This window comes from Giraffa tippelskirchi, chromosome 9, assembly GCF_054371585.1.
Source record: "Giraffa tippelskirchi isolate mGirTip1 chromosome 9, T2T-mGirTip1v1.2.pri, whole genome shotgun sequence".
Classification (NCBI taxonomy): Eukaryota; Metazoa; Chordata; class Mammalia; order Artiodactyla; family Giraffidae; genus Giraffa; species Giraffa tippelskirchi.
Window position 1 is genome coordinate 128,274,780 of NC_137283.1, and position 25,491 is coordinate 128,300,270.

Sequence of the window (25,491 nt, forward strand, 5' to 3'; positions counted from 1 at the left end):
TGACCTGCATACAGGTTTCTCAAGAGACAGGTCAGATGGTCTGGTATTCCCATCTCTTTCAGAATTTTCCACAGTTTATTGTGATCCACACAGTCAAAGGCTTTGGCATAGTCAATAAAGCAGAAATAGATGTTTTTCTGGAACTCTCTAGCTTTTTCGATGATCCAGCGGATATTGGCAATTTGATCTCTGGTTCCTCTGCCTTTTCTAAAACCAGCTTGAACATCTGGAAGTTCACGGTTCACGTATTGCTGAAGCCTGGCTGGAGAATTTTTATACTCCATTAAACGTCATTACAAAATAGTGGCTGTATTTCCCTGGGCTGTACAATATATCATTTTTGTTTATCTATTTTAAACATAGTTTGTATCTCTTAATCTTGTACCCTTATCTTGCCTCTCCCCCTGCCCCATTGATAACCACTAGTTTGTCCTCTATGTGTGTGAGTCTGTTTATGTTTTGTTGTATATATATTCATTTGTTTTATTTTTTAGATTCCACATATAAATAATAACATACAACATTTGTCTTTCTCTCACTTATTTCACTAAGCATAATGCTCTCTAGGTTCATCCATCAACATTGCTATAAATGGCAGAACTTCATTGTTTTTAATGGCTGAGTAATATTTCATTAAACATATTATACATTATATACATGTATATATACACATCATGTGTTCTTTTTCCATTCATCTGCTGGTGGACACTTGGGTTGCTTCCATATCTTGACTATGAATATTCAAAAAGTGATTTTTGAAGGCAATTATTAGGAAATAAGTTGAGTCTTATGCCAAGTTCTACTAGAATTGAAGTAGAAGCACATTAGACTCTATTAGATTTTATCTTGGCATGGAGAAGTCATTGAAGTTTTGTAAACACAAACACAAGTTGATGAGATTGCCATTTTAGGAATCGTTTAGACACTTATTACGCTTATATGTGGAATGACTAAGAATCTGAAATATGCAAAGTGGTATAGCAAAAGGAGGATAAAATGGAGAGGAACCAAAAACGAAGAATGAGATGAACTTGGTGAACACTATGATGATGTAAAAGAGGGGAAGGAACAAAAGATGATGCCTGAGGTGTCAAACCTGGGTGAGCCAGATGACCTGGAGGAGAGTGATGATGTTAGTGATGAGTGATGAGTGCTGATATTAGTGACTTGGGGAGAACAGAGAGGATGTGATTACTTTCTGAGAGGATGAACAGCTTCATAGGTAGGGATGGCTGGAAGTTCAAGAGGGAGCTTGCTGTGGGCAATTGAAGATGGAGGCTTGAGAGACAGGAGAGCAGCTAAGCCTAGAAAGACACAGTGAAGGGTTATTACATAGCAGTAGAAAGCACAACAGAGAATCTAACAGTAACAGCCTAAAAAAGTAAAATTCAAATATAGTAATAGAAACAACATTTAGTTATTAACAGCTGGATTTTTCCTTTTTTCTCTGAGTATAAGTAAAAGTCAAAATCTATTGATCTATGGAGCAAGTAAAGGCAATCTGGCTAGCTCACAAATGGAGGACACATTAGTAGTCATCCAGATCAATTTATAAGTCAGTCTGGAGTCATTTGGCTTCCCATGTGGCTCAGTGGTAAAGAATCTGCCTGCCAAGCAGGAGACACAGGTTTGATCACTGGGTCATGAAAATCCCCTGGAGAGGAAATGGCAGCCCACTCCAGTATTCTTGCTGGGGAAATCCCATGATTAGAAGAGCCTGGTGGGCTACAGTCTGTGGGGTCACAAAAGAGTTGGACATGACTTAAGCAACTAAACAACAACAGCCACAACTGGAATCATTTACTCTTCTATCTATAACTAGCTTGAGAAATTGGAGATTCCAGTTTGCTGTATGAAGATCATGGATGGCTGACCAGGACTGGCATGCCTTCCAACCATTAATGAGTTGAAGCCAAAACCCTTTGGTGGCTGAGGATTGTGGTCCTCTTCTCCTTTAAAGAAGATCTTGCCCTTGTTTTCTCTCCTACCCCCTGAACTGGAAATCCACATGCTCCCAGAATTCAGACATGCTTGTCAATACTGTATCTCTACATTTGTTCATTTAATGATCCAAGACTGCAACATTGCCCAGCATTCCCAGTAAAGGGTGAAAATAGAACCTGATATAGATCTGATATATGTGACATTAAGAGGAAATTATGTATGCTGTTTTGTATCTATAAATAAGCACAAAAATAGCTTTATTTTTATGAATCAAATAATCATGTTTGGGGAGGGTGAAAGGAGTATGATAAAAGAGATACAAGATGCCTTTATGAGTCAGATAAGACAGACATGATATTACTATCGCCATTGTCAATGTGATGGCCATTATGACAATGGGTCAAGTACTCAATTACATATGACATTTTTAGGTCCCATAAAAAATAATTTATGAAAAAGTCAAAGCCCTTGTTCATAAATCTAAGACATTGTGCTTTGACTTTTAGAGCATTTATAATGTGATGATTTGGAGTTAAAACACAATCCACTTTAACAAGGGCTTTCTGAGCTCATGCATGACACTGATGGGGTCATGGAAGTCTACATAGATAAATTAGATCCTGCCTCCCTCTGGGTGTAAGAACACAGTACACATTCATTAAGTACCTGCTTAACCTAGGCCATGTGCTTTGCTCATCCATGTTAGCCTTCACCATATGTGTTATAATCTAGTAAAAGAACAGACATATATTCAATGACCTAGCATTAGCTACACCTCCACAAGTAAGATGATAAAAACTGGCATATGAAACAAGGAGAATAATTGCAGCTGGGAATATGCCAGAAAACTCCTTGAACAAGGTAATAGCTGAGTTGGACTTTGACACATGAACAGGAAAATGAGTATATTTTAATAGAACCATTCAAGTTGCAGGAAGGCAAAATAAGTTGCTAAAATGAGTTTTCAGCCTGTTAATATCAGAGATAGGCAAAATAACTGAAAAGTTATTTTATTTAGTCGCCCAGTTTTAAGTGAATGGACAAATACAATGACATCTTAGATGAAATGCTCCAAAAAATTTTGTGTGGATTTTTCAGTATTGAATGTATTCAGAAGAGAGTCTTTGATCTGCGGTTGGTTGGCTCTTTGTGGTTGCTAAGTGTGATGGTTAAATTTTATGTGTCAACTTGGCTAGGCTATGGTGCCCAGTTGTTTGGTCTAATACTAGTCTAGATGTTGTTATGAAGGCATTTTGTCCATGTGGTTAACATCTGCAATCAGTTGTGGAGGAGCTGGAGATATGATTCTTTTAATAACTTCTAAGACTGATTCTGATACAATGTTCTATTTTCCCTATGAACTGTGTGTGCTTGCTGTACAATACAAACTGGTTTGGGATTCAGCTGATTTGGGGGCTTAGATGTAGGAAAGTCAGTGATGCTTGCCTTCTTTTTCTTACTGGTCCTATCCGTGCTTCCTGAGGAGTTTTCTAACATCTCTAGGCATTTACTAAGGGTATCGCTATTGGAAGGACTTTACCGATCCATTCATTTCTAACATTGTGTAAGAGGTTTTGTTTTACAACATTATTTTTTCTCACAATATTTTTAAAAAATTTATTTATTTATTTACTTTGTGGCTGTACTGGGTCTTCGTTGCTGCGTAGGTTTTTCTCTAGTTGCAGTTAGCAGGCCCTACTCTCTATTGCAGTGTGCAGGCTTCTCATTGGAGTGGCTTCTCTTGTTGTCGAGCACGGGCACTAGGGAGCACATGCTTCAGCAGCTGCAGTTCCCAGCACCCAGAGCATAGGCTCAATAGTTCTAGCACACAGGCTTAGTTGCTCTGCAGCACGTGGGATCTTCCCAGGCCAGGGATCGAACCCATGTCTCCTGCATTAGCAGGCAGATTCTTTACCACTGAGCCACCAGGGAAGCCCTTTTTCTCATAATATTTTAAAAACATTTTTCTTTCTGAGGTTCAGTCTCTGGCGTCATTCACAAATTTAGTAACTTTCACAGCATGTCAAGTTTTGACATCCTGACTATGATGCAGATTACCAGAGGAGATATTTAATGAAGTTCTGTACAGCAGTGTTCACTTCTGTGGCTAATTTACATGGTTTGTGAAGGACCTCTAGACACTAATGCTCATTTGTGGACATATTTTATCTATCTATCCACTAGTTAATTCAACAAATAGTTACTGAGCACTTGATGAAGGCACTGCTTCTGGCAGTCAGGGATCCATTGTTGAAAAAAAGAAAAAGTAGTCCCTGCTTCCATGGAGCTGGTGGCAGAAATAAGCATCAGGTGTAATTCTTTGTGATACATGGAGAAGTCTAAGGAGTGCTGAGAGTGTGTAATTGGACTTAACTCCAGCTGACTCTTCGAGGTAGCCTTCCTTCAGCCTTTGTTCTGGGCCTGAAAGATCCTGAGAACAAGTTGTCTTGGCAAGTTGAGACAGAGGGGAGAAGACCTCAGCTGGAGGCTCTGCGTGGATGAAGGCTCTGAGATAGGCAGTAACAGAGTGAGTTCAAAAAAAGACAACCTGCCTCCCATCCCCCACCCCCAAAAAAACCCAAAAAACAAAAATGAACTAGGAGCACTGCCCCTTCTATTGGAAGGATCAAGATTCAGAACACTGGCAACACTAAAGGCTAGTGAAGATGTAGAGTAACAGGAGCTTGTATTCATTGCTGGTGGGAATGCAAAATGATGCAACCTCTTTGGAGGACAGTTTGGCGGTTTCTTATAAAGCTGAACATGCTCTTACCATGTGACCCATCAGTTGCCTTCCTTGATATTTGTCCCAAAGTGTTAGTCGCTCAGTCACATCTGACTCTTTGTGACCCCATGGAGCCACCAGGCTCCTCCATCCATGGAATTCTCCAGGTAAGAATACTTGAGTGAAAAAAAAAAAAAGAATACTGGAGTGGGTAGCCATTCCTTTCTCCAGGGGATCTTACCGAACCAGGGGTGGAACCCAGGTCTCCTGCATTGCAGGCATTTATGTCTACACAGAAATCTGCACATGGATGTTTATCACAGCTTTATTAATAATGATCAAAACTTGGAAGCAAACGAGATGTGCTTCAGTAGGTAGATGAATAAACTCTGGTACCTCCATTGCAATACAATACAATATTACAGTTGTACAATATTACACTGGAGTGTTATTCAGTGCTAAAAAGAAATGAACTATCAAGCCATGGAAAGACATGAAGGAAACTTAAATGCATGTTACCGGTTGAAAGAAGCCAATCTTATAACTATATGATTCCAACTTCATGATGTTCTGGAAAAGAACCATGGAGACAGTTAAAAAAAGTCAGTGGCTGACAGGGGTTATGGGGAGCAGGAAATGAACTGGCAGAACACAAAGAGTTTTTAGTGCAGTAAAACTATACTGTATGATACTGTAATGGTGGATCCATGTCATTATACCTTTGTCCAAACCCATAGAATATACAACACCAAGAGTGAACCCTAATGTAAACTAGGGACTTTGAATGATTATGATGAGTCAGTGTAGGTTCATCAGTTGTAGCAAATGTACCGCTTTGGTGGGGGATGATAAACCGAGGCAGAAGGTATATGGGAAGTCTGTACCTTCCACTCGCTTTTGCTGTGAACCTAAAACTGTTCCAACAAAGTCTAGTAAAACAAGATAAAACAAAATAAAAAACAAGGGAAAAATCTGGGGGAGTCAGAGTGTGGAGAGCCAGTTACAATGCAACATGGATGTGATTTGTGAACTCGGCAGCGGCATGATCACACAGCAGGAGGAAATGCACAAATGTGACTCTGACATTCACACTTCCCTATCTTCATTTTCTATTTTTTTAGTTTGTTCTTTCTGCCACTTTCTCCTGAAGAGTGTTTAAGACCAACCTCCACACCATACAAATATGTGCTAAGTCGTTTCAGTCACGACTGACTCGGAGACCCCAAGGACTGTAGCCCACCAGACTCCTCTGTCCCTGGGATTCTCCAGGCAAGAATCCTGGAGTGGGTTGCTGTGCCAGGGGATCTTCCCGACCCAGCAATGGAACCCATGTCTCTTATGTCTCCTGGGTTGGCAGGCAGGTTCTTTACCACTAGTGCCACCTATAGTTGGGGATAAAAAACTTGAGCGAATAAACAATAAGAATAATTTAGTTAAGCATTTTTAAGAGTAGACATATTTTTTCAAATGCTAAGGTAACATTTATTTAGCAAGACCAGCACATTCTGTATAGATACATGGCAGAGAAATTTAGACGAACATTACAAACGCATCATACAGGCATGTGAGGGCGCACTGATGAGCCCCGTGAAAGCATTGAACAATACAGTGAAGTAATTGCATGATCCTCCTAAGCTCCATTAGAAATCAGTCTTTGCTGATAAATGGGAATGCACTCTCCAATATTTCTAGTCCAGTTTCATTTGGAAAGAGAAAGCATCAGCTTGTCACTCTGCAGCCCTCACTTGGAGCCCCAAATGAGAGTGTCCATGTCTGGAACCCTGTTCTGTGGTCATTGTAGTTTTTGGGTGAATGCTCATCTCAAGTGGCATAGGTGAACAGCCTCTGTATGTTTCTTAAAGTAGTTTGAAGATGTGAAATACCACTTATTAAACATTAAAAGTGCAGGATGCAAAACTGTATATAGTATATGATATTTTGTAATATGCTTGTGGGCTGTCTTTCTAGGCTTCGTGAGTCTAGCTTGTGTGTGCAAATGAAGTCTCATGAATGGCTGTGTCACAAATGTTGCCATCTATTACCTCAATTTGTGTAATTTTTAACCTCACTGGCTGTGCCTAGGACTCCCTGAAGCTGTTTCCTGTGAATTTCCAGAGACTTCTATCTGTTTACTTTAGGTTGCTTTGTTGGTATCCAGGGCCTGCAGAGTCCAGGGTACTCAGCTGAGATTCAGGCTGGGATTATACACATACAAATCTAGATGCACACAGAAAAATAATGAGATGAAACTATACTGTTGTCTCTATGTTGCGAGATTATGAATTGATTTTTTTGTATTTTTCTAATTGTTTTCAATAAACCTGCTGTGCTTTCAAAGAAAAAACTAGAGAAAATAAGAGGAGAAAGAGAGATAAGGAGGAAGGGTGAGGTGGGGTGAGAGAGATAAATTGAGGGGAAAAGGGCAGAAAGTAAACCTCATCTTTTGGATCAAGGAAATTATTTGATGAATTATGTTGAAAATGCGGCAAAGTCACCCACTCTTTCCACATTGAGGTTACCAGTTGCAGAACCATATACTGAACTGCTTCAAACCTCAGTGATTTGCTGAGAAGCTGGAGAACTAACAGTTTCTGTCCACCACTCTCCAACTCTGAGGGACAGACATGCCCGTTTGCTTCTGTAGGTCTATCATTTCTCTCTGTAAACCAGCAGACTTGAGCTGGGTCTATTAGATTTCTTACAGTGCCCTCATGTGGAATCATAATCCTTGTTGCAGCAACATTTACTGAAGCCCCATAGGGATGTTGTGAGAATTGAGGGTACCTGAGATTTAAAAGCAGAGACATTACTTTGCCAACAAAGGTCCATCTAGTCAAGGCTATGGTTTTTCCAGTGGTCGTGTATGGATGTGAGAGTCAGACTGTGAAGAAAGCTGAGTGCCAAAGAATTGATGCTTTTGAACTGTGGTGTTGGAGAAGACTCTTGAGAGTCCCTTGGACTGCAAGAAGATCCAACCAGTACATCCTAAAGGAGATCAGTCCTGGTGGTTCATTGGAAGGACTGATGTTGAAGCTGAAACTCTGATACTTTGGCCACCTCATGCGAAGAGTTGACTCATTGGAAAAGACCCTAATGCTGGGAAGGATTGGGGGCAGGAGGAGAAGGGGATGACAGAGGATGAGACGGTTGGATGGCATCACCGACTTGATGGACGTGGGTTTGGGTAAACTCCGGGAGTTGGTGATGGACAGGGAGGCCTGGGGTGCTGCGCTTCATGGGGTGGCAAAGAGTCGGACAAGACTGAGCGACTGAACTGAATTGATATACAGTAGAAAGTTGGATGTGTGACTCAGAACCTTGGAGAGCACCATCTGGGCTGTGAGATACTGGTTTGGGAGTCATTGGCACATTAATGAAAATCATAGTCAAGAACATGAATGAGATTATCAGGGGGGCAAATGTCAACTTAAGGCATAAAAAATAGAGCCCTGAGGAATGGAAAGAGAGTGAGTTAAAGAGATTGAGAAACAACAAAGAAGAAACAAAACCAAGAGCAGCGAAAGGAGCAGAGTGCTTGGGAGAAAGGAAGCCATCAGCTGTGTTGCAATCAGGTTCTGATTATCTTGTGATGAACAACTGCTATGAACTCTTCCTGGTCTCATTTCCAGAGTCCTCTTTTTTGCTCTTGACAGACATAGAGACACAGGAATCATCTTATGAACATTTTGTTTTTATTCTATACTTTCCCTTTTAGGAACTTAAAGATACAAACAGAAAATTCTTACTTCAAGATCTTAAGTTTTCTACTAATTTTCATCACTTTGGCTGCCTTAGAGTGAGTAATAACAGTAGTTATAGAATAAATACCAAAAGTACGGAATAAAATAAAAGTATAGAATAAGTGTTTCGATTACATATGTATTATTATCTTTACTACAGGAATAAGTGAGGGTGAGCAGGATACAACTAAAAGCTAAATGTGAAGTTCAGTGGCACTCGCTATTTTATATTAAGAAAAAGATACTTTCATCTTCTGAATGAGAGTGTGAAGAAAGCTGAGGACTAACACTGGAACTTACTAGGGTAGCTGAACTTCAAAAATGCCTTGACTGGGGTTCTTCATAAGTGATGTGTTCTTGTCAAAGCATTGCATCTTGAGGCTCTGATGCCCATCTGTTTAAGGATGATGTTAATTTTTGAACCCAGTCAAGATGTTCAATTCTATGCTGTATAACTGCTATGTTTTCCCTTGTAATTAATAAGCAATCCAGGGGAGACAGTTTAAGACAACTCAAATTTAATAAAAATTTCCCACCAGATTTGGCACTATCGATGGCGCTCATCTGGACCAACCTTTAATATGATGACTGCAAAGTGGTTATTTGCCAGCTCCAGCTCCACTAAATTTTCTGTCTGCACTTGGCATGTTACTGGAAGCGTGATTCTGCCATTCGCCCTCATTTATTGATTTACCCTTGATTGAGTTATTAGATAAATGAATCATGGGTTCCAGTGTTTTCAATGGCTTGTAACTCGTTACAGCATTTAATGATTTTAGTGCTCAAATTACTACAGATATGACCAGAGGGTGAGCCACAGGGTTTGCTTCACGTGCCTTGAGACGCCTTTGTCACTTGTTGAGTACTTCCTTACTTTCTGGCATAAGATTGTCCAGTTTCTTCTTGTATTGCACATTTTTAGTTTCTGGTTGTAATTCCCACATTCTTGACTCAGCCATTTCTCTGAGGGGTCCTGGTGCTTTTTAGTGAGGAATGGTGTTAAAGATCGATGCCTGGGTGCTAGATGTGCTCATTGCTACTGGGGTGTCTGCTTCCAGTCCCTAGTGGGCAGATCTAGGAAACTATGCTTCTGCATACACATATTAAACACACATAGTTAAATACACATGCATAAATATACGTATATACATATACTCATATATATTTTAAAAGCTGTGAATCACATCAGTACTACTAATTCTGATTTCTCCACACAAGGTTGTTTTTTTTCTTCCTTTTCCCCATTCCATATTCGCATACTCCTTCTCCCACAGTGAGAACTCAAGTTCTCAAAAGCATCAACATATTTACTCATTTAGTCATTCCTATAAAGGAGAAGGGGACAACAGAGGATGAGATGGCTGGATGGCATCACTGACTCAATGGACATGAGTCTGAGCAAACTCCAGGAGTTGGTGATGGACAGGGAATCCTGGTGGGCTGCAGGCCATGGGGTCACAAAGAGTCAGACATGAGTGAGCAACTGAACTGAATGGATAATGCATCTAAAATGGTTTCAGAATTGCTATGTCCAAACCATTACAAAAAACAAAAATAGTCTTGAACAAAAATAGTTCAAGACTTGTTTTTGGTTATTTGTCCTTGGGTGCCCTTTTGACACCCCATCCCTCCTAGCATGGAGTGTTCAAATACTGTGATCGTATGTTACTTGGGTTAGCATTTTCTCTCCCACTCCGTTATATGTCGTTATGTCATTTATCTGAAATATTGGTAGTTTCATTCAGTTTGATTTCAGCTTTAGGGTTTTTTGTCCTTTCTCATTTCTATTGTCTAATTTGAGTTTTAAATATAAAGAGCATTCACATGTTCCTCAAAGTCAGAACTGTACAAGATATTCTCAGAGAAGTGTCTCTCCCACTTGTATTCCTTCCCCTTCCTTCTTTCTATCCCTCTATGTAGCCAGGTTCATTGTTGTAGTAGATTGAATAATGGCCTTTCCAAAGACATCCTTGTCCTCATCCTTGGAAACTGTGAATATTACCTTTTCTGGCAAAAACAAACAAACAAACAAAAAAACACTTCTCTGATGTAATTAAATGAAGGATCTGTAGATGGGGAGATTATTCTGCATTGTCTGTGTAGGCTCTAAATTCAATCACAAACATTTTTATAAGACAGGCAGGAGGAGATTTCCCACGTGCACAGAATGGGAGCAGGAAGTGTGACCATAAATGCAGCAATTGGAGTGATGCAGCCCCTAGAAGCTGAAAGAGGCAAGAAAGAGATTCCCCCCAAGAATCTGCTCCTCCTGGAACTTTGATTTTTTATATACATTTATTTTCATTTATTTGACTGTGCCAGGTCTTAGTTGTGGCATGTGGGATCTTCCATATGAACTCTCAATTGTGGCATATATGATCTAGTTCCCTGACCAGGGATCGAACCTAGTCCCCCTGCATTGGGAGGATAGAGTCTTAGCCACTGGACCACCAGGGAAGTCCCATGGAACCTTTTTTTTTTTTGGCTCAGCAAACATGATTTTGGATTTCTGGCCTTGAGAGCTCCAAGAGAATAAACGTATACTACATTAAGCTACCAAGTTTGTGTAATTTGTTACGGTAGTCATAGGAAACCAGTATGATTGTCTTCTGGCTTCTCTGCACTGAGAGGAGGCTCTAAGTATTGTCCTAACTTCCTTCCTGGACTCCACCCTTCAGCTCATTTCCACAAGTGTTGATTGAACTTTCACTGTGTGTGTGAGATGTTAGGCACAGAAACACATGTACAGCATGGGTATTTCCACTAAATGTATGGAATATGAGATTGTACCAAAGTCAAAGTGTTAGTTGCTCAGTCGTGTCTGACTCTTTGTGACTTTATGGACTGTAGCCCACCAGGGTCCTCTGTCCATGGAATTCTCCAGGCAAGAATACCAGAGTGGGTAGCCATTCCCTTCTCGAGGGGATCTTCTTGACCCAGGGATCGAACCCAGGTCTCTTGCATTGCAGGCAAATTCTTTACCTTCTGAGCCACCAGGGAAGCCTGATTGTACCAAGGAGGACATCAATTCTGCTTGGGGGCTGAGAAGCTTTGGGAGGGGGAAATTGGAAGAAATCCTGGGCAGGGTGGGTCTCATTTTACTGTCAAGCATGTTTCCTGCCTTTCTGCTGTACTTATTCTCTACAGGCTCAGTCCCTCTTGTGACCTTGACCGCCCTTACCCCATGGCCCCATCCTGCTTTCTCTCCTAGCACCATGTCAGGGATTTGATGCATGCTTTCCTCTATGTTCTCCATGCATCTGTCTCCTTTGGACCCTCATTCCTGCTGACCTGCCTTAGTGGTCATTCCCTTCCTTTCTGTTTGGCAGGTTCCTGTTTCTGCTCGAACTCAGGTGGTACCTTACCAGACTCATCTGGACTTCAGAAGGGACTTTACTGTGAGGCAGTCTGATTGCTTACAGAAGTAGCTACTGGCAATTTATAGCCTCTTAGTTCCTGTAGATCTTACTTTCTATCTTCTAGAAACACTAAATATTTTCAGAAGATCTAAATATTTTCAGCATATCTTCAGAAAAGATTGTAAGGTTTGTCATGTCGTCAAGAGAGTAAGTCTTTTCATATATTTTATCCTATACAGTATCTAGCATGATGCATTGCACACAGTAACCCTTTGAAAACTGTTTTGTACTGACTTAAAAAGCAATTCTTTGCTGGAGGATCAAAGTGCATGATCAAGTGAGCTAACTGCTCTGCATCCTGGCGGGGGGCAACTCTCTCAGAGACGCAGCCAGAATGAAGCAGAGCCTATCAAGAGGGACAGAGGAAAACAGGTAAGATAAACACATACTGGGAATAAAGGCTGAACAACATTACCTTAGAAACAAAATCGCTGGGTATATTTATTTCAGAGAAAAAGAACAATGTGGTGATGACTGATAGATGAGATGGTTTATAATATCTGTCTGAAAAGAATTTACTTCCCTGGCTTTCAGTTTAAGGGTGGGAGTCAATTTAATGACGCTAGGGTTTGAAATTCTGAATTTCTGATATTTAGGTTATGGGTAACTTCTTTAAGAATCTCTGCCTACAATACAAAAGCAGTACAAACTCAGCAAATGTGCTGGCGCACACATAGTCATGTGGAACAAAGCTGTACCCCGAACATGACACTTCTTTCCTAGGACCTTTTTTTCTCAAAAAGACACACATAGAGTTTGGAAAGAGCAATAATACTAGCAAACAAAAAAGGGGAGAGGCAGAAGAAAGGGTTTGTATTTATCTGACATGAAAGAAAACCCCCGTGAATATTTTTTTAATAAGATGAGAATTTTATGTCCACAACTTTTATAGAAGAGATATGCCAAATTCTCAAACGTGTGTTCTCTATTCCTGTGTTCTGGGAGAGAAAGATGGGATGTAAAGAGTGGAAAGAAAGTGCCCTTGGAGGCTCATTCTTGTGTTTGTTAAAGGTGTGGTGGTCATCCTGGTTACACCATCTTGCTCTCGTATTGAACATGTGAATTTTACTCAACTATTGCCATTTGGGAAAAAAGGAGCAACAAACTCAGGGTCAGAAAGTGGTCTATGTGCTGCTTTGTTTTACCCTCCTATGGTCCTTCCTTTCTTAGCAAATGGGATGATTTTCTACCAGAATCTCAGACCAAAAACCTGAGACATTCTTGACATTTCTCACAGTCTATCAGCAACTCCTGTGGGCTCTGTCTTAAAAATATGTCTAGGCAGAGCTCCCTTGCCTGCCCACTTGCATCTCTCACAAGCATCCTATACTGATAAATCTACTTCTTGAATGTCAAAAAATATGTCTGGAGTTCAAACACCACTCACCAATTTCATCCCTACTATCCAGAGCCAGCAGCCTCGATCTGTTGCCTGGATTATGATTTTGCCTCCTTATTGGTCTCCTTGTTGTAACCTTGCCTCTTTACAGTCTAACCTTCAGACCAGAGGGATCCTTGTAAAAAAGATAAATATATCCCATCACTCTTCTGTTTGAAGCCCTTCAGTACTTTTGTTTGATTCAGTATAAAAAATGATATTTTTCTACAAGGAGACCTACAAGGTCCTCCATGATCTGGCCCCACCCTATTACCCAGACCTACTTGCTTCCCTATTGTTCCTTGAACTCACTGAGTCTGTTGATGCTGTGAAGCCGGTACTTTTTCTTTTGTCTCTAACATACTTCCCTCAGAAATTGTTTTGGTTACTTTGCATGTCAAAGCCCTATGGATTCAAATATCAACTTACCAATGAAGTGTTTCTTGGCAAGTCTTTACAAAACATTAACTCTGCCAGCATTCCTGTCCCTCTTTTGCTGCTATATTTATTTTCAGAACACTTATCAGCATATAGCATAGTGCTTATTTATTTTTTATTGTCTGTTTCCCTGTTAAATATAAGCTCCTTTAGAACTACTTATTTGTTTTGTTTATTGTTATATCCTCACCACTTGAGGATGCCTGGCATGTTTTCAGTACTCAGATAATAAAGGAGTGAATAATTCCCCATGGAAATGATTGAGTTAGGGACCTAAAAATCTAAATTCTGGTATGAGAAGTTTACATAAGGAATAAAGGAGGCCATTTTCTGTTAATGAAATGTATTTAATAAATAGAAGCATCCTAAGAAATATCAACAAGCCTCTCTAAGTCTTTAAAAGGATGAATGATTGTCTTTACATTTTTATGAATCACTATCCAGAAAGGACCCTAACACAAAAGTTTAATTCTGGAAATTCTAGCAGAAAGAATTCTAGAAATTCTTAAATCTAGAATTCTTAGGTGATGATGAGTCCAGATAAGGATCATTAAATAGGATGGCATTCAGATCTCCTTAAGAAGTATTACTTTGAAGACTTCCCTGGTGGTCCAGTGGTTAACTCTCCACCCTTCTAATGCAGGGGTTGCAAGTTCAATCCCTGGCCAGGGAACTAAGATCCCATATGCCTGCTGCACTGTGAGGTTAAAAAAAAATTAGCTGGTGTTTAAAAAAAGTAGCAGTTACATTTTTCATAATGAACCTGGGAGGATCAAGGTTGATGATGAAACAGTCAGTGTTGGAGGTAGTGGTGTGCATGGTCACCTCTGCAGCAGCTTAATGTCCAATGAAGGGCAAGTGGCATGGACATAGGATAATGAGGGCTCTGTTTTCACCAGTTAGTAAGATTGGAAAGGGAGTTTGGTTCTGCTAATTTCCCACAGATTTCACAGAGCTCCAGATCACAAATATCTGGAAGTAGGAGGTTCATCTGAATACAGTTTAGCAATTCTAAATACATACACTTTAAAGGATTATCTGTTCATAGGTCCCTTGAAATGGCAGAGTCCAGAGTGGCTTGCTGTACTCGAGGAAACTTCTATTTTTTTTTAATTTAATTTTTAATGTGGAAATTTACAATCATGCAATTAGAGCATGATAATGAGCTGACACGAACTCGTCATCCAGCTTCAACAGTCACCACCTTTGCCATTCTTAGAACCCACTTAAAACATCTACAGTTTGCACTCAACATGACTTTCCATTTCTGTGTGAATAGCAATGTTTATATGCTGACAAAACAAAGGGAACACAACCGATTGAAAAGTCAACTGAAAAAAAAAAGTTTGTTCACTCATTATGACACATTGGCCTTTCTTATAAACAGTTCTATTAGTTACAAATGATGTATCAGACATAAGTTCATATCCTAAGAACTATAGCTTAGTGGCTTGTTTTGTTGAGTAAAAGAAAAGAAGATGGGAAGAGAATCCTTGGAAGAATTAGATGCAGAAGGAGAGACTAAGAAACCTTAAAAAATCATTATAGTCTTATATAGATGGATTATTTATGGTAATGAATGTAAGAAGTATCATTTCAGTGGGAAAAACTGAGAGAATTTAAATGAGAAATAGAGAATTTAGAGGATCGAAGAAGTCTTGGACGGTTCTGGGCCAGAACATACTCAGTATGTTCAAACCAGTTGTGGGTTGAACAGTGTGATGATATAATTGTTAGACTGGTCATAAAACTACCGTCTTGCTTCCCTACACAGCTTGTTCTAGATGTGGGCCTGATGGAGTCAGAGAATAGCCGTAAGTCAAGGTCAAAGACCATGTGATCACCTCTAGAGAGGTGCTTTTTTTGAACAGATCTAGGAGCAATTGGTTTTTATCTGTATTTGGTTTGCTCTCCTTAGCATTTTTAAAGGGGAGAAGTCTTATGGCTGTATAGTAACTTGTAAGGCTTTTATAAAACTGATTTGCTCTTAAATAAGGTCAGGTTATGAATAGCCTTTAGTACTTCCAGGCTTAGTCAAGAATGTCTTATTACTCTTTATCAATCAGCCAAGTTTTAATATTTTTAATAAGGGTTTGTTTATAGTATTGTAAATTGACATAAAAGCAGACCTATTTTCCTATAACCAGGGGGATATTCATTTTATTAAGTCCTCATAGTTGGCACAGAAAACTTACTTTGTTACAGCTTATAAGTATTATTTGCATAATTAGGTAAGGATCTTTTTAAACTGTAAAAAATTTAAAGCATAAGAGGAAAGTGTTTCTTAATGATTCTCAAGCTACCAAACTACACAAAGAACTTTATTAGAAAAAGAAATTTCTCAGAATTATAGTATGTTTTAATTGAATGAAAAATTGAATTGAATTTAATTCAATGAATTTAATTGAATGAAAATCAGATATTTTCCAGTAGGGCTTGAAGTTTAATGATGAGGCTCATAATCCTTCCATCAACAATGTTCTTTGATTTGGGGAGTCTAGGTTTATTGACTGCTTGTTGGCATATGGTGTGGTTGGAAACTTACTGGGCTAGAATGAGCACATCTGGGCTCTAGCCCCTGCTCTGCAGCTTATTGTGGGAACTTGGAGGTGATGTGGTTATTTTAAATGTAAAGAGATTAAATGTTCTTTGTAGCTTCTAAGAAATTTTGAGCATCCCCAACAGAATTTTCTCTACCACATTTCTCTTTGCTTTCCCTCCACTGTCTTTTACTTCTTGTCATGCTCTCTGACTGTCTCTACCACTGTCACTGTTATCCTTTTTTTTAATTTTTTTTTTTTAATGTGAACCAGTTTTAAAGTCTTTATTGGATTTGTTGCAATATTGCTTCTGTTGTTTATGTTCTGGTTTTCTGGCCAAAAGGCATATGGTATCTTAGCTCCCCAACCAAGAATCAAACCTTCACCTACTTCATTGGAAGATGAAGTCTTAGCCACTGGACTACCATGGAAGTCCCTCTGTCACTATTCTTAATGGAAAATTATAAAAGGAAACTGAATACTTGAAAAAATAAACAAAAATGCTTGCCTCCCAAACTCTAATAAGGTTCTCTTAGATTTCCTGAATATGGCTTAAATCTGTCTGAGGTCTTTTTGTCCACTTAAACCGGACTCTCAGTCTAGCTCCATTTAAGTGCCTGAACATGGAACAACAGAAGTGTCCAAGTATTCTGAAAAAATGAGAAGAGAAAAAAAGCACAGTGATTTGGTTTTTATACTTGTGGAATTCGGCATCAACTCGGTTTAAAGGGTCAGGATGACTCTTGAACAAATAGCAACCCTGCCCGTGAGGAAATACAATTGGATCAGTGCTCTGAAATCTGAGATGATAGTCCTTTCTCTTGGAAAAGGGGGAGTGGTCCAAATATCTTTACAGGGTTTACCACTAATCCTGCCCAAATCCAGTAGAGAGTAGAATGTAAGTATAATTAGCTGTCAATGTGCTTCTGGTATGGCTGAGTAAGCTTCTGTGAGACTGACCCTCCCACAAACAACTATAAACTCCGGGAAAAATACAGAGATCAACCACATGAAGGCACTGGAGAAAAAGTAGGAGGGAAGTTAGCATTTGAGCAAAAGGAATGATACAAAGAGAGTTTCCTGAATTTTATGGATTGTAAATTGAGGGCAGACTCCAGTCACTGCTGCATAGGCTGACTAAAACTTTTACAGAAAATCTGCAGTCCTGTTGCCTAGAAGACAGATTTCAGGGCAACCAAAAGCCATTGGAAAGTGAGGGTGGACCTGCAGAAAGGAGAGAATCAGAGAGAGAGGAAACATAAATTCTGTGTATACACTTTGCCCAAGCCTCTGACTGATCCCAGAATTACACACATGCATGATAAACTACAGGCATCCCACTTAAGGATTAAAAACTGTGTAAGAATCGAGCCACTTCCCAAGACAATGAATTTACAGTTTTAGTCCAGTCAAGTTAATTGACTTCTAGATCAAAAATTTCAACACTCATCAGAGGGCTATAGCAGAACTCAGCCTCCATAACTTAACATTCCCAATGTCAGGCTATGATTCAAAAGTTCTTATACCATTCTCAAAAGAAAAAATGGTCAATGGACACTGACTCTAATGTTGAAAATAGCAAACAAGGATTTTAAAGTCGCTTTTAAAACCATGCTCAGTGACATAATGGAAAATATGTTTGAAATGAGTGAAGAAATAATTATTCTCGGTAGAAAAAAAAATTACAAAGAACCAAATGGAAATTACAAAGTTGAAATAGGAAATATCTGAATTAAAAAAATCATTGGATGGACTTTATAGCACAATGGTGATGACAGAAGGAAGAGTTAGTGAATTTGAAGAGAAATCAAAAGAAAATGAATGCCAGTATCCTTTAATTGCTTACAGAATTTATTATAATCTTATATCTTCATCTCTAAACCATAACTTCAAAATCTCTGCAGAACTAATATTAGCTCCATCACTTTAACTAGAGAATATTACCTATCATTTATTTGGAAAGAGAACAACAATGATTCAAAAGAACCTTAGTGCTGTTGGTATATGCCAATTAATTAATCATTCCGGATTGCTCAGTTGGTAAAGAATCCGCCTGCAATGTGGGAGACCTGGGTTCAATCCCTGTGTTGGGAAGATCCCCTGGAGAAGGGAAAGGCTACCCACTCCAGTATTCTGGCCTGGAGAATTTCATGGACTGTATAGTCCATGGGGTTGCAAAGAGTCAGACACTACTGAGCGACTTGAAAAAAAAAAGAGATTGATATCTAGTTCTCCTTATTGTAAAATCATTCAAGTCCTTCTCGGATTTTGATAATTAACTGCTTTAATTGGCATGAATGTTCATAAAATCCAAACTTTTTCCAGTTAAAACCCCCTATCATTTTTAACTTTCAGCTCTTGGGGCATTTTACAGTAATGAATCTTGAGTAATAATAGCTGAACTTTATGGAACACTTATGTGCCAGAAATGTATGCTTGGAGTTTACATCATGTACTCCTCAAAACAGTTTTAAGAAGTAGGTATCATAAGTTGATAAATTAATGCTATTTTTAGAAAGGAAGAAACTGAGACTTTGAAATTTCACCTTACATATATGTCACATAGTAAATGATGATGTCAGAATTTAAACTCATTTTGAAGCCAGGTGCTTAACTTTTATATTATGTTGCTTCCTCAGGTCTTATCCATTTTGTAATCAGAGCAGTAACAGTATATGAGGTTCTACAATAATGAGATTCTATAAGCATTAAGATACATGAATTAAAACTGCGAGTTTTTAATTATAAATAATTCTAAGCTTTGTTAGATATTTAAATTTAATTTATGCCAATATCTTCCAGAAGCTAAACATTTAATAAGGTGTGGCTAATGACTATACACAGTACTTGTCTTTCATAGTGTTTATACCTTATTTCTGTATGAACTCTCCTCAAGATAAACAGGAATTTTTCAATACTCTGTCATCTCCAGGTTATCTGTAAGAATGCTGCTTTTGATTTAAGGGCTACAAAATACATTAGTTATGATGATTAGTCTACAGCATATTTATAATACAAAGTAACTAATAAGAATTCATGTTATAGTCAATTTTAATTAAACACAGGTAATGGGGTTCTTCGGAGAAGGCAATGGCACCCCACTCCGGTACTCTTGCCTGGAAAATCCCATGGACGGAGGAACCTGGTAGGCTACAGTCCACGGGGTTGCTAAGAGTTGGACACGACTGAGTGACTTCACTTTCACTTTTCACTTTCATGCATTGGAGAAGGAAATGGCAACCCACTCCAGTGTTCTTGCCTGGAGAATCCCAGGGACGGGGGAGCCTGGTGGGCTGCCATCTATGGGGTCACACAGAGTCGGACACCTGAAGCAACTTAGCAGCAGCAGTAGCAGCAATGGGGTTCTTTGCACACTTGTGAAAAAAACTCTGGGTGAGGATTCTTTGGTTTACTCATTTAAAAATATTTGTATTATCTCTTAAAATAATACATGGTATGATCCAAAACTTAATAGTCTTTAAAATGTAATAAATACCAATATTTTTCTCTCCCTTTTCTTCCTACATTCTCAGCCTACATTCTAGAAGTCAATCCTGTTAACCGTTTTAGCAGTATTCCCTGGCATTTACCTATTTTTTTCTGTATAATATGGATATTTGGCTATTTTTAAAATTTATTGAAAATATTAGCTATTGAACTTATCCCATCAGGGGAGAAGGGCTGTGTTGTTTGGAGTGAGACAATAAATTTTCAAAAAGCCAGATCATACCAAATGTTGGCAAGGATGTGGAGGAATTGAAACTCCCATGCATTACTGGTGGTAGTGTAAAATGGTACAACTGTTTTGGAAAAGAATTTGACAATATTTCAAAAAGTTAAATGTGTACATACCACATGTTCCAGCCATTCTGTGCCTAGATATTTATGCAATAGAAATAAATCATTTATTCGTTCAAAGGGGCTTCCCTGATGGCTCAGATGGTAAAGAATCAGCCTGCAATGCAGGAGGGCTGAGTTCAGTCCCGAGTTGGGAAGTATTCTTGCCTGGAAAATCCCATGGAGGAGCCTGGTAAGCTACAGTCCATGGGGGTCACAAAGAGTGGGACACGACTTAGTGACTTTCACTTCACATTCATTCAGAGGGGCTTTCCAGGTGGCACTAGTGGTAAAGAACTCACCTGCAGTTCAGAAGTAAGAGACACAGGTTCAATCCCTGGGTCGGGAAGATCCCCTTGAGGAGAGCATATATCCAGTATTCTTGGCTGGAGAATCCCATGGACAGAGGAGCCTGGCAGGCTATGGTGCATAGGGTTGCAGAGAGTGGGACAAGACTGAACGACTTAGCATGCAGACACACACACATTCATTCAAAGACTTATTCATGAATGTTCATAGCAGTTTTATTTGTAATAGCAGCCAAGTGGAAACAGCTCAGATGTCCATCAACAAGCGAATGAAAATCAGCTGTGATATATGCACATCAAGAAATAGTATTCAGCAGTAAAAAGAAACGAACTACTGATACACCCTACAACATGGTTGACTATCAATGTATTTACATTGGGTGAAAGGATCTAGACAAAAAAGAGAACATATTTGAAGGTTCTGTTGATATAGAATTCTAGGAAATGCAAACAGATCAATAGTAGACAGGAAGCAAATCACTGGTTGCCCTGAGGATTAGTAGGCAGAGAAGTAGGAGAGGGGGATTACAAAGAGACATGAGAAAATTTGGGGGCATGATAGATATGTTCATTGTCTTGATTGTGGAATTAATTTCATGGATGTATATTAATATATATATAATAATTGTACAATTTAAATATGTCCAATTTATGTATATCAATTATATATCAACAAAACTATCAAAAATAATTTCAAAGCTATAAAGCTATCTTTAATTGCATTCAGCCTGAAAAATCTGCACATGTCTATCCATCCAATACAAATATTCACTTTTGTTGAACCATTTTCATCAAACTTTTAATCATCATCACACTTTCTGAATTATATTTAAATGTAAGCTAACATTTTATTAACTTTTTGAGCCTTTGCTCTATGCTAGGTACCATCCTTAGGTGTTTTCACCACATTTTATTATTTATACATGTGTGAATATGTACATTTAACTTAAGCACTAACTTTTTAATGTTCTGTTAACACTGGAACATTAACTGTTCCATACATGCCTTTCATTTCTGCATCCAGATCGATGCTCAAGTTCTCTCCGAGTAAAATTCCTCTCCATCCTGGTGTCTGCGTCTTATTATTAATATTTTATTAAAAACCTAACAGAAGTCCTTACTCTTCTAAGAATAATAATCATGTCACCCTCATAATTTAATTTCTTCTTTTCCTACATAGAACAGTGCTTCATATTAGCATCATTTATGTGTTTATGTAAAGTTCTCTATCTTATTACATTATGAATCCTGGAGAGAAGGACTTTTTCTCATTGCTCTTCATATTTCCAGCCACTCCTTGCACATGGAGGACACTCAACATACACTGGTTGAATTGCAAGTCTTTTAGTGGACTTTTTATGTTTTTTCTCTAGGGCGTTCTACTCACAAGGGTTTTTCTCCCTTATAATATTGATGTCTCATGAAATTTAAAGCAAAAAAGCAAAATTTAAAATGTTGAAACATAATTTTTTTAGATCAGTTTCTTGATCTCACCTTATGCTTTCTTCATTTTTTTTTTTAAATTCTGAATATGTGAGGGCAATTTTTAGTTTTTAAGGAACTCTAAGACATAAAACACATGTATGATGTCTAAAATATTTCTTTAGCAATCATTTCTGGGCAGCAAAAACTCTCATAGCTCCAGATAGTGGTTTTGTTTGCTGCTCTTATTGTCTCTGCACTGTTGCCTTCACACTGGATTGCCTTCAGATCAGCTCTTCTCAAAATCAGGGGTTTTCCAGCCTGTCCTTCCAATTTTTATTCTACAAGGTATTTATTTCAGATTCATTTCCCTACAGACCTTAGGTTAGTTTTGCTGTTCAAACAAGATGATGGACTCTGGGGAAGAATAGGAGCCTCACATGTTGTAGAAGGTGCGTAAATGTTTATGAATGAGTGAATTGTTTTTATGGAGAGAAAGTCACTACCATCATTCACTACCCAGAATGTCAAGGTAAGAGAATCAAATCAAAATCAAGTCAAATTATCTTTCAGGATGTTTTTAGTTAAGATCAAGGATCAGAGAATCTGTGTTTAAGGCTTCCAGCAAAATTCATCCGCTGCACAAAGTCCACATTGGAAATGTGCTAATATCCTGGATGAATGTTTTATTAGTTTTGAATGGAGAATTAGATCAGAAATGACAAGAAATCTTCTGCCTGCTTTCTCGCAAACTCTAGACGTATATATCCAACTTCCTCCTTACATATCCACTTGGAGGTCTCAAAGACATCTCAGATTCTATGTATTCTAAACTGAACTCCTAATCCTTACCCCTCAAATCAGTTCCATTTACATTTTTTTAAATCTCAATTGATGACAGTTTCATTATTCCCGTTTCTCAGGCACTAGCCTTGGAGTAATCTTTAAGTGCTCATTTTATCTCACCTGCACACTCATTTCAGCTCCTCCATGTTACTATCCACCCCAAGTCATTATATGTCTTGCTTGGATTATGGCACTTACTTCTCATGGGTCTTTCTACTTGTTCCCCTTAGTCCTCGATAGTCTACTCTCTTTACTGCAGACAATATGATCCTTTAAAAATGTATATCATATCAGAGACTTCCCTGGTGGTCCAGTGGCTAAGACTCTGAGCTTCCATTGCAGGGGGCCCAGGTTCAATCCTTGGTCAGGGATCTAGATTCCACATGCTGCAACTAAAGATCCCACATGCTGCAGTGAAGATCGAGGATCCCACATCTTGCAACCAAAACCTGGCACAGCCAAATAAATAAATAAATATTTTTTTAAAATGTACATTATATCAGAGCATTCCTGTGCTCAAAATTTAGCAGTGGTGCCCTATCTGACTCAGAGTAAGTCCATGGTCTCACTTGCCTCAGCATCTCCTCTGACCTCCTTTCCTATTGTTCATCCTAGACTAAAGTGACTTAGCATGCATGCATGCATTGGAGATGGAAATGGCAACCCACTCCAGTATTCTTGCCTGGAGAATCCCAGAACAGAGGAGCCTGGTGGGCTGCCATCTATGGGGTCGCACAGAGTTGGACACGACTGAAGCGACTTAGCAGCAGCAGCAGCAGCAGCAGCAGCAGTCTCTCTTGGCCCCAGACTGGCCTTTGCTTTCCTGCAACCTGCCAGGTAGGCCTTACCTTGGAGCCTATGCTGCGGTCATTTTTTCTGCCCAAACAGTTCTTTCCCCAGAATCTGCTTGGCTAATTTCTTTACCTGTTTTAGGTGACATCCCTATACCCCCATCCCACCTTGTCCTACTCTACTCTTTCCTTTTTCCTTATCCTTCATTTAAGTTGACTATTTACTGTCTAACTTTCCCTACTAGAATATAAGAACCACAGATCAGGAATCTTGGTTTAATTAACAGGTATACCCAAAGTTCCTAGAGTATGTGTGAGACACATAGTGGGTGCACAGCAAATGTTTGTTGGAAGAATTGAGAGCATTGTCTTAGAAAAAACGTAGAATATAAAATGTTAATGTTTGTCCATCTTTTCAGAGGCTAGTACACAAAAGATTGTAGCTATATTAATATAAAGGAATTAAGTTAGATCTAATTTAGCTAGAAAAAAACATATAATTGTGTGATCTTAGGATGTTTAGAATTTACATATATTTTATCTCATACCATCTGTATTTAAAGAGTGTTTTTAATACTTGGGAAATCTATATTTAAAATGAGACTCAGTGATCTCAAGATTATTATAGATAATAATTGAGCTACGTATGTGGTGGTTAGTAAGAAGAAATAGTATGCCCCAAATGTCTGGGTAAACTGTTAGTCAGAAACACATATGTACTGAAGGCAAATTTCAAGTGGTGAATTTCAACACATACATATTAAAGGCAGATTTCAAGTATCTTATTTTGGACCACAATTTGGAAAACAGTTTGTTAGATAATTGATCCAAGGTACTAATGTCTTTCATTCTTATTGAAAGGAAACAAAAGCATTGCTGTGAAAAGGGGTGATAGAAAAAACTTTCAGTTCAGTTCAGTCGCTCAGTCGTGTCCGACTCTTTGCGACCCCATGAATTGCAGCACGCCAGGCCTCTCTGTCCATCACCAACTCCCTGAGTCTACCCAAACCCATGTCCATCGAGTCGGTGATGCCATCCAACCATCTCATCCTCTGTCGTCCCCTTCTCCTCCCGCCCCCAATCCTACTCAGCATTAGGGTCTTTTCCAATGAGTCAACCCTTCGCATGAGGTGGCCAAAGTATTGGAGTTTCAGCTTCAACATCAGACCTTCCAATGAACACCCAGGATTGATCTCTTTTAGGATGGATTGATTGGATCTCCTTGCAGTCCAAGAAACTCTCAAGAGTCTTCTCCAACACCACAGTTCAAAAGCATCAATTCTTCGGTGCTCAGCTTTCTTCACCGTCCAACTCTCACATCCATACATGACCACTGGAAAAACCATAGCCTTGACTAGACGTACTTTTGTTGGCAAAGTAATGTCTCTGCTTTTAAATATGCTATCTAGGTTGGCCATAACCTTCCTTCCAAGGAGTAAGCATCTTTTAATTTCATGGCTGCAATCACCATCAGCAGTGATTTTGGAGCCCCCCAAAATAAAGTCTGACACTGTTTCCACTGTTTCCCCATCTATTTCCCATGAAGTGATGGGACCAGATGCCATGATCTTAGTTTTCTGAACGTTGAGCTTTAAGCCAACTTTTTCACTCTCCTCTTTCACCTTCATCAAGAGGCTCTTTAGTTCTTCTTCACTTTCTGCCATAAGGGTGGTGTCATCCGCATATCTGAGGTTATTGACATTTCTCCCGGCAATCTTGATTCCAGCTTGTGTTTCTTCCAGCCCAGCGTTTCTCATGATGTACTCTGCATAGAAGTTAAATAAGCAGGGTGACAATATACAGCCTTGACGTACTCCTTTGCCTATTTGGAACCAGTCTGTTGTTCCATGTCCAGTTCTAACTGTTGCTTCCTGACCTGCATACAGGTTTCTCAAGAGACAGGTCAGATGGTCTGGTATTCCCATCTCTTTCAGAATTTTCCACAGTTTATTGTGATCCACACAGTCAAAGGCTTTGGCATAGTCAATAAAGCAGAAATAGATGTTTTTCTGGAATTCTCTTGCTTTTTCAATGATCCAGCGGATATTGGCAATTTGACCTCTGGTTCCTCTGCCTTTTCTAAAACCAGCTTGAACAGCTTGA